This window comes from Cryptomeria japonica, unplaced genomic scaffold (genome assembly GCF_030272615.1).
Source record: "Cryptomeria japonica unplaced genomic scaffold, Sugi_1.0 HiC_scaffold_552, whole genome shotgun sequence".
Taxonomy (NCBI): domain Eukaryota; kingdom Viridiplantae; phylum Streptophyta; class Pinopsida; order Cupressales; family Cupressaceae; genus Cryptomeria; species Cryptomeria japonica.
This window is the reverse complement of record NW_026729362.1, coordinates 1-10,000: the sequence shown is the minus strand read 5'-3', so window position 1 is coordinate 10,000 and position 10,000 is coordinate 1.

The following is a 10,000-nucleotide window of genomic DNA, read 5'->3' as shown; positions in this document are numbered from 1 at the left end:
GAGGAGGTTACCAGCCGAAGGATGCAGTAGCAATAACAGGTATAGTTCCGCGGCGGCCGAGAAGACTCACCGCATAGGAATCGGGATGCGAGGCGAGGGATGCGGCGGGAAGGCCCCGACGGCTAAACGGAAGAGGCTGCAGGGGCCGCCTCGGAATGGTCCAAGCATCGGACGCGATTGGGACGACTACCAGTGCCAACCCCTTATCCCGCGATGCGTCCGATACACAGATAGTTCCAAGGCGGCCGAGGAGCCTCACCGCATATCAATCGGGGTGCGAGGCGAGGATGGGGCGGGAAGGCCCCAACGGCTAGACGGAAGAGGCTTCAGGGCCACCTCGAATGCTCCAAGCATCGGACGCGCTTGGGGCGACTACCGAGTGCCAACCCCTTATCCCGCGATGCGTCCGATACACAGATGGTTCCAAGGCGGCCGAGGAGCCTCACCGCATAGCAATCGGGGGGTGCGAGGCGAGGGATGGGGGCGGGAAGGCCCCAACGGCTAGACGGAAGAGGCTTCAGGGCCGCCTCGGAATGGTCCAAGCATCGGACGCGCTTGGGGCGACTACCAGTGACAACCCTCATCCCGCGATGCGTCCGATACGAAGATTGGTTCCAAGGCGGGCCGAGGAGCCTCACCGCATAGCAATCGGGGGCGAGGGTGGGGGATGCGGCGAGATGGCCCCAACGGCTAGACGGAAGAGGCCACAGGGCCGCGTCGGAATAGTCCAAGCATCGGACGCGCTTGGGGCGGACTACCAGTGACAACCCCTTATCCCGCGATGCGTCCGATACGAAGATAGTTCCAAGGCGGCCGAGGAGCCTCACCGCATAGCAATCCGGGTGCGAGGTGGGGGATGCGGCGAGATGGCCCCAACGGCTAGACGGAAGAGGCTGCAGGGCCGCCTCGGAATAGTCCAAGCATCGGACGCGCTTGGGGCGACTACCAGTGACAACCCCTTATCCCGCGATGCTTCCGATACGAAGACAGTTCCAAGGCGGCCGAGGAGCCTCACCGCATAGCAATGGGGGTGCGAGGTGAGGGGATGCGGCGAGATGGCCCCAACGGCTAGACGGAAGAGGCCACAGGGCCGCCTCGGAATAGTCCCAAGCATCGGACGCGCTTGGGCGACTACCAGTGACAACCCCTTATCCCGCGATGCATCCGATACGAAGATAGTTCCCAGGCGGCCGAGGAGCCTCACCGCATAGCAATCGGGGTGGAGGCGAGGGATGCGGCGAGATGGCCCCAAAGGGTAGACGGAAGAGGCCTGCGGGGCCGCCTCGGAATAGTCCAAGCATCGAACGCGCTTGGGGCGACTACCACTGCCAACCCCTTATCCCGCGATGCGTCCGATACACAGATAGTTCCGAGGCGGCCGAGGAGCTGGGGGATGCGGCGAGGATGGCCCCAACGGCTAGACGGAAGAGGGCTGCAGGGCCGCCTCGGAATAGTCCAAGCATCGGACGCGCTTGGGCGACCTACCAGTGACAACCCCTTATCCCGCGATGCGTCCGATACACAGATAGTTCCGAGGCGGCCCAAGAGCCTCACCGCATAGCAATCGTGGTGCGAGGTGGGGGATGCAGCGAGATGGCCCCAACGGCTAGACGGAAGAGGCTGCAGGGCCGCCTCGGAATGGTCCAAGCATCGGACGCGCTTGGGGCGACTACCACTGCCAACCCCTTATCCCGCGATGCGTCCGATACACAGATAGTTCCAAGGCGGCCGAGGAGCCTCACCGAATAGCAATCGGGGTGCGAGGCGAGGGATTGCGGCGAGAAAGCCCCAACGGCTAGAGGGAAGAGGCTTCAGGTCCGCCTCGGAATGGTTCCAAGCATCGGACGCGCTTGGGGCGACTACCAGTGACAACCCTTATCCCGCGGTCGCGTCCGATACACAGATAGTTCCAAGGCGGGCCGAGGAGCCTCACCGCATAGCAATCGGGGGTGCGAGGCGAGGGATGCGGCGAGAAGGACCCAACGGCTAGACGGAAGAGGCTTCAGGGCCGCCTCGGAATGGTCCAAGCATCGGACGCGCTTGGGGCGACTACCAGTGACAACCCCTTATCCCGCGACGCGTCCGGATACACAGATAGTTCCAAGGCGGCGAGGAGCCTCACCGCATAGCAATCGGGGTGCGAGGCGAGGGATGCGGCGAGAAGGACCCAACGGCTAGACGGAAGAGGCTTCAGGTCCGCCTCGGAATGGTCCAAGCATCGGACGCGCTTGGGGCGACTACCAGTGACAACCCCTTATCCCGCGACGCGTCCGATACACAGATAGTTCCAAGGCGGCCGAGGAGCCCTCACCGCATAGCAATCGGGGGTGCGAGGCGAGGGATGCGGCGAGAAGGACCCAACGGCTAGACGGAAGAGGCTTCAGGGCCGCCTCGGAATGGTCCAAGCATCGGACGCGCTTGGGGCGACTACCAGTGACAAACCCCTTATCCCGCGATGCGTCCGATACACAGATAGTTCCAAGGCGGCCGAGGAGCCTCACCGCATAGCAATCGGGTGCGAGGCGAGGGATGCGGCGAGAAGGACCCAACGGCTAGACGGAAGAGGCTTCAGGGCCGCCTCGGAATGGTCCAAGCATCGGACGCGCTTGGGGCGACTACCAGTGACAACCCCTTATCCCGCGACGCGTCCGATACACAGATAGTTCCAAGGCGGCCGAGGAGCCTCACCGCATAGCAATCGGGGTGCGAGGCGAGGGATGCGGCAAGAAGGACCCAACGGCTAGACGGAAGAGGCTTCAGGGCCGCCTCGGAATGGTCCAAGCATCGGACGCGCTTGGGGCGACTACCAGTGACAACCCCTTATCCCGCGACGCGTCCGATACACAGATAGTTCCAAGGCGGCCGAGGAGCCTCACCGCATAGCAATCGGGGGTGCGAGGCGAGGGATGCGGCGAGGAAGGACCCAACGGCTAGACGGAAGAGGCTTCAGGTCCGCCTCGGAATGGTCCAAGCATCGGACGCGCTTGGGGCGACTACCAGTGACAACCCCTTATCCCGCGACGCGTCCGATACACAGATAGTTCCAAGGCGGCCGGAGGAGCCTCACCGCATAGCAATCGGGGTTGCGAGGCGAAGGGATGCGGCGAGAAGGACCCAACGGCTAGACGGAAGAGGCTTCAGGGCCGCCCTCGGAATGGTCCAAGCATTCGGACGCGCTTGGGGCGACTACCAGTGACAACCCCTTATCCCGCGACGCGTCCGATACACAGATAGTTCCAAGGCGGCCGAGGAGCCTCACCGCATAGCAATCGGGGTGCGAGGCGAGGGATGCGGCGAGAAGGACCCAACGGCTAGACGGAAGAGGCTTCAGGGCCGCCTCGGAATGGTCCAAGCATCGGACGCGCTTGGGGCGACTACCAGTGACAACCCCTTATCCCGCGATGCGTCCGATACACAGATAGTTCCAAGGCGGCCGAGGAGCCTCACGCATAGCAATCGGGGTGCGAGGCGAGGGATGCGGCGAGAAGGACCCAACGGCTAGACGGAAGAGGCTTCAGGGCCGCCTCGGAATGGTCCAAGCATCGGACGCGCTTGGGGCGAACTACCAGTGACAACCCCTTATCCCGCGACGCGTCCGATACACAGATAGTTCCAAGGCGGCCGAGGAGCCTCACCGCATAGCAATCGGGGTGCGAGGCGAGGGATGCGGGCGAGAAGGACCCAACGGCTAGACGGAAGAGGCTTCAGGGCCGCCTCGGAATGGTCCAAGCATCGGACGCGCTTGGGGCGACTACCAGTGACAACCCCTTATCCCGCGACGCGTCCGATACACAGATAGTTCCAAGGCGGCCGAGGAGCCTCACCGCATAGCAATCGGGGTGCGAGGCGAGGATGCGGCGAGAAGGACCCAACGGCTAGACGGAAGAGGCTTCAGGGCCGCCTCGAATGGTCCCAAGCATCGGACGCGCTTGGGGCGGACTACCCAGTGACAACCCTTATCCCGCGACGCGTCGATACACAGATAGTTCCAAGGCGGCCGAGGAGCCTCACCGCATAGCAATCGGGGTGCGAGGCGAGGGATGCGGCGAGACAGGACCCAACGGCTAGACGGAAGAGGCTTCAGGGCCGCCTGGGAATGGTCCATGCATCGCACGCGCTTGGGGCGACTACCAGTGACAACCCCTTATCCCGCGACGCGGTCCGATACACAGATAGTTCCAAGGCGGCCGAGGAGCCTCACCGCATAGCAATCGGGGGTGCGAGGCGAGGGATGCGGCGAGAAGGACCCAACGGCTAGACGGAAGAGGCTTCAGGGCCGCCTCGGAATGGTCCAAGCATCGGACGCGCTTGGGGCGACTACCAGTGACAACCCCTTATCCCGCGACGCGTCCGATACACAGATAGTTCCAAGGCGGCCGAGGAGCCTCACCGCATAGCAATCGGGGTGCGAGTCGAGGGATGCGGCGAGAAGGACCCAACGGCTAGACGGAAGAGGCTTCAGGGCCGCCTCGGAATGGTCCAAGCATCGGACGCGCTTGGGGCGACTACCAGTGACAACCCCTTATCCCGCGATGCGTCTGATACACAGATAGTTCCAAGGCGGCCGAGGAGCCTCACCGCATAGCAATCGGGGTGCGAGGCAAGGGATGCGGCGAGAAGGACCCAACGGCTAGACGGAAGAGGCTTCAGGGCCGCCTCGGAATGGTCCAAGCATCGGACGCGCTTGGGGCGACTACCGTTGCCAACCCCTTATCCCGCGATGCGTCTGATACACAGATAGTTCCGAGGCGGCCGAGGAGCCTCACCGCATAGCAATCGGGTTGCGAGGCAGATTATTGGGAAGGGAACCCCCTGGGATGCGGCTCAAGCAGTGCCCAAAGGGACTGGAATGCGGAATCACATCGAGAGACCCAAATGCTATACGAGGGCTCAAATCGAATTATCGATTTGGCCACGACATGGACGCATCGGAACGACTACCTTTGCCGAACCACTCGCAATTGCATCCATACCGAAACCAATAGACATTTCCGTTAGAGCCCTCGCATAGCATTCGGGAATCTCGCATGCCCCTCTAAATCGACCAATGCTGGCGCTCAACGAAAATCCGAGCGCTACCACCGTTCGAGCGCCAGCATTGGTCGAGTTAGAGGGGCACGGGGGAGAATGCTCCAGTCAACACCTCCCCTATATAAGTTATTTGTCCGATTCTCGCACAACCGTAGTCTGCCTCGTCGAATCAAACAACGGTCCCAGATTCCGACTTCCGTTCCGTAGAGACCCAAAAGCTAGATGGAGGCTCGCAAGAAAGAGAGTCGGCGCATAGCAATCGGGTTTCTCGAACGTTTAGGGACCGAGCTCACTTGCGGATAGGGCAAAATCCGCCAAGCAACCCAAAAGCTAGACGGGGGCTCGAATCGAATCGCCTAGGCGGCCACAACAACGACGTGTTGGATCGACTACCAGTGCCAAACCATTCAGCAAGACTAGTCTGTGTCGAGGCCGGATAGAGATTCTCAGAGAGCGCCCGTATAGCATTTAGGAGACCTGCCGCGTCCCTCACACTCGACAAATGGTGGTGCACGTTTATAAATCCGAGCGATCCCAACCCTTTCAAGCACCAACATCGGTCGAGATAGAGGGGCACGGAGGGGGCTGCGTGAGACAACACAGTCCCCTATATAAGTTATTTGTCCGATTCTCACACATCCGAAGAATGGTCATCAAATCGGACAACAGCCCAAACTTCCGACTTCCGTCCCAGAAAGCCCAAGAGCTATCTAAAACGTTCATGGCCGGAACTCGATCGCGGCTATACCAGTCCGCCAAGCAACCCAAAAGCTAGACTGGAGCTCTAGTCGAATCACCTCTGTGGCCATTGCAAGGACGTGTTGGAGCGACTACCATTGCCGAACCATTCCGCAGGTCGAGTCCATACCAAGGCCGCATAGAGATTCACGATGAGCTCCTGCATAGCAATCAGGAGACTTGCCGTGTCCATCACAATCGATAAATCCTGGTGCAAGATTTTTGCATCCGAGCGCTCCAACCAGTCGAGCACCAGCATCAATCGACATAAACGGGCACGGGGGGAGGATGCTCGAGAACACTACCTCCCCTATATAAGTTATTTGTCCGATTCTCAAGCAGCCGAAGTCTGGTCATCGAATCGGGTCAAAGACCACAACTTCCGACTTTACCCACAATGCAAGTCATCGAATCGAACATCGGCCCCCGAGTCGGACTCCATGCGTATGTCAGGTCATCGGACCCAAATTCCGCCTTCCTGCGCATGGCGGGCCATCAATATCAACTCGGTCATCGGACCCAAACTCCGCCTTTCTGCGCATGGCACGCCTTCAAATCGGTCATCGGACCCAAATTCCGCCTTCCTGTGCATGGCGGGCCATCAACATCAACTCGGTCATCGGACCCAAATTCCGCCTTTCTGCGCATGGCACGCCATCAACACGGTCATCGGACCCAAATTCCGCCTTCCTGCGCATGGCAGGTCATCGGACACAAATTCAGACCTCGCCAATATGCCTACGTATCGAATCGGTCATCGGACCCAACTTCCGACTTCATCCATACTGTAGGGTCTTTGAGGTTGGCGCGGTGCGCTCAACCCGGGGAGTCGACCCATCGAAGCATACACCTCCCCTATATAAGCTATTTGTCCGATTCCCACACCTGTGTAGTTTGCACCTCTGACCAGGACATCGACCCCAACTTCCGAACTCGACTGCAACGACGGCACCAGCGCCTTGGTGCGCACCTTGCGACGCACAGTCCCAACATTCGCCTTCCTGCACATGGCAGGTCATCGGACCCAAATTCCGACCTCGCGAGTATGCCTACATATCGAATCGGTCATCGGACACAACTTCCGACTTCATCCATACCGTAGGGTCTTTGAGGTTGGCGCGGTGCGCTCAACCCGGGGAGTCGACCCAACGAAGCATACACCTCCCCTATATAAGCTATTTGTCCGATTCCCACACCTGTGTAGTTTGCACCTCACGATCAGGACATCGACCCCAACTTCCGAACTCGCCTGCAACGACCGAACCAGCGCCTTGGTGCGCACCTTGCAACGCACAGTGCCAACATTCGCCTTCCTGCACATGGCAGGTCATCGGACCCAAATTCCGACCTCGCGAGTATGCCTACATATCGAATCGGTCATCGGACCCAACTTCCGACTTCATCCATACCGTAGGGTCTTTGAGGTTGGCGCGGTGCGCTCAACCCGGGGAGTCGACCCAACGAAGCATACACCTCCCCTATATAAGCTATTTGTCCGATTCCCACACCTGTGTAGCTTGCACCTCCGATCAGGACATCGACCCCAACTTCCGAACTCGACTAAAAAGACCGCACCAGCACCTTGGTGTGCACCTTGCAACGCACAGTGCCAACATTCGCCTTCCTGCACATGGCAGGTCATCGGACCCAAATTCCGACCTCATGAGCATACCTACTAATCGAATCGGTCATCGGACCCAACTTCCGACTTCATCCATACCGTAGGGTCTTTGAGGTTGGCGCGGTGCGCTCAACCTGGGGAGTCGACCCATCGAAGCATACACCTCCCCTATATAAGCTATTTGTCCGATTCCGACACCTGTGTAGTTTGCACCTCCGCTCAGGACATCGACCCCAACTTCCGAACTCGCCTGCAACGACCGAACCAGCGCCTTGGTGCGCACCAAAAGTGCGCACTTTTGGAGGGCACTTTTGTGCGCTCCAAAGGTGCGCACTTTTGGAGGGCACTTTTGTGCGCTCCAAAGGTGCGCACTTTTGGAGGGCACTTTTTGGAGGGCACTTTTGTGCGCTCCAAAGGTGCGCACTTTTGGAGGGCACTTTTTGGAGGGCACTTTTCTGCGCTCCAAAGGTGCGCACTTTTGGAGGGCACTTTTTGGAGGGCACTTTTCTGCGCTCCAAAGGTGCGCACTTTTGGAGGGCACTTTTTGGAGGGCACTTTTCTGCGCTCCAAAGGTGCGCACTTTTGGAGGGCACTTTTTGGAGGGCACTTTTCTGCGCTCCAAAGGTGCGCACTTTTGGAGGGCACTTTTGTGCACTCCAAAGGTGCACACTTTTGGAGGGCACTTTTTGGAGGGCACTTTTCTGCACTCCAAAGGTGCGCACTTTTGGAGGGCACTTTTTGGAGGGCACTTTTGTGCGCTCCAAAGGTGCGCACTTTTGGAGGGCACTTTTTGGAGGGCACTTTTGTGCGCTCCAAAGGTGCGCACTTTTGGAGGGCACTTTTGTGCACTCCAAAGGTGCGCACTTTTGGAGGGCACTTTTCCTGCGCTCCAAAGGTGCACACCTAGGTGAGCACCTTCGACCACACCTTGTAGCACACCAAACTCTGACTTTCGACTTCATCCGCAATGCAGGGTCTTTGAGGTTGGCGCAATGCGCACAACCAGGGGAGTCGACCCATCAAACCCAACACCTCCCCTATATAAGCTATTTGTCTGATTCTCATACATGCGTAGCCTGCAGGAGCAATTAGGACATCGACCCCAACTTTCGGCTTCTAAACGAAAACAAGGTCTTTGAGGTTGGTGTAATGCGAACAACTAGGGGAGTCAACCCATCAAACCCAACACCTCCCCTATATAAGCTATTTGTCTGATTCTCATACATGTGTAGTCTACAGGAGCAATTAGGACATCGACCCCAACTTTTGACTTCTTAACGAAAACAAGGTCTTTGAGGTTGACGTAATGCGCACAACCAGGGGAGTCGACCCATCAAACCCAACACCTCCCCTATATAAGCTATTTGTCCGATTCTCATACATGTGTAGCCTACAGGAGCCATTAGGACATTGACCCCAACTTTTGACTTCTTAACGAAAACAAGGTCTTTGAGGTTGGCGTAATGCGCACAACCAAGGGAGTTGACCCATCAAACCCAACACCTCCCCTATATAAGCTATTTGTCTGATTCTCATACATGTGTAGCCTGCAACAACGATTAGGACATCCACCCCAACTTCTGAATTCGTCTGCGTTGACCGCACCAAAGGTGCACGCCTTGGTGCTCACCAAAATCCGACTTCCGACTTCTTCTGCTATGCGGGGTCTTTGAGGTTGGCGCAGTGCGCACAACCAGGGGAGTCAACCCACCGAATGCAACACCTCCCCTATATAAGCTATTTGTCTGATTCTCATACATGCGTAGACTGCAGCAATGATTAGGACATCCACCCCAACTTTTGACTTCTTAAACAAGACAGGGTCTTTGAAGTTGGTGCAGTGCACACAACCAGGGGAGTCGACCCATCAAACGCAACACCTCCCCTATATAAAGCTATTTGTCCGATTCTCATACGTGTAGTCTGCAGCAGCGATTAGGACATCGACCCCAACTTCCGAATTCGTTTGCATTGACCGCACCAAAGGTGCACGCCTTGGTGTGCACCTTGGAGTGCACTTTGGTGCTCACCTCGGTGCACACTTTGGTGTGCACCTCGGTGTGCACCAAAGGTGCGCACCTTGGAGCGCACCAAAGGTGTACACTTTGGAGCGCACCACATAGGGTCTTTGAGAGGTTGGCGCAGTGCGCACACCAAGGTGGGTGTTGAGGTGCGTGCCGAGGTGGGTGGGTGCTAGGGTGCGCTCCATGGTGGGTGCCAGGGTGGGTGCGTGCTAGGGTGGATTCCAAAGAGGGTCATAGGGTGGGTGCCAAGGTGGGTTGGTGATATAGTGGGTTCAAAGGTGGGTACTAGGGTGGGTTCCAAGGTGGGTCACAAGTTGGGTGCCAGGATGCGTGGGTGTTAGGTTGGGTGCCAAGGTGGGCTCCTGCGTGGGTGGGTGCTAGGGTGGGTTTCAAGGTGGACGCGAGGGCGGGTGCCAAGGTGGGTAACAAGTTGGGTGTTAGGATGGGTGAGTGCTAGAGTGGGTGCCAAGGTGGGTGGGTGCTAAGGTGGATGCCAAGGTGGTTCACAGGGTGGGTGGGTTCTAGGGTGAGTTCCAAGGTGGGTCACAGGTTTAGTGCTAGGGTGCGTGTCAAGGCGGGTGTCGAG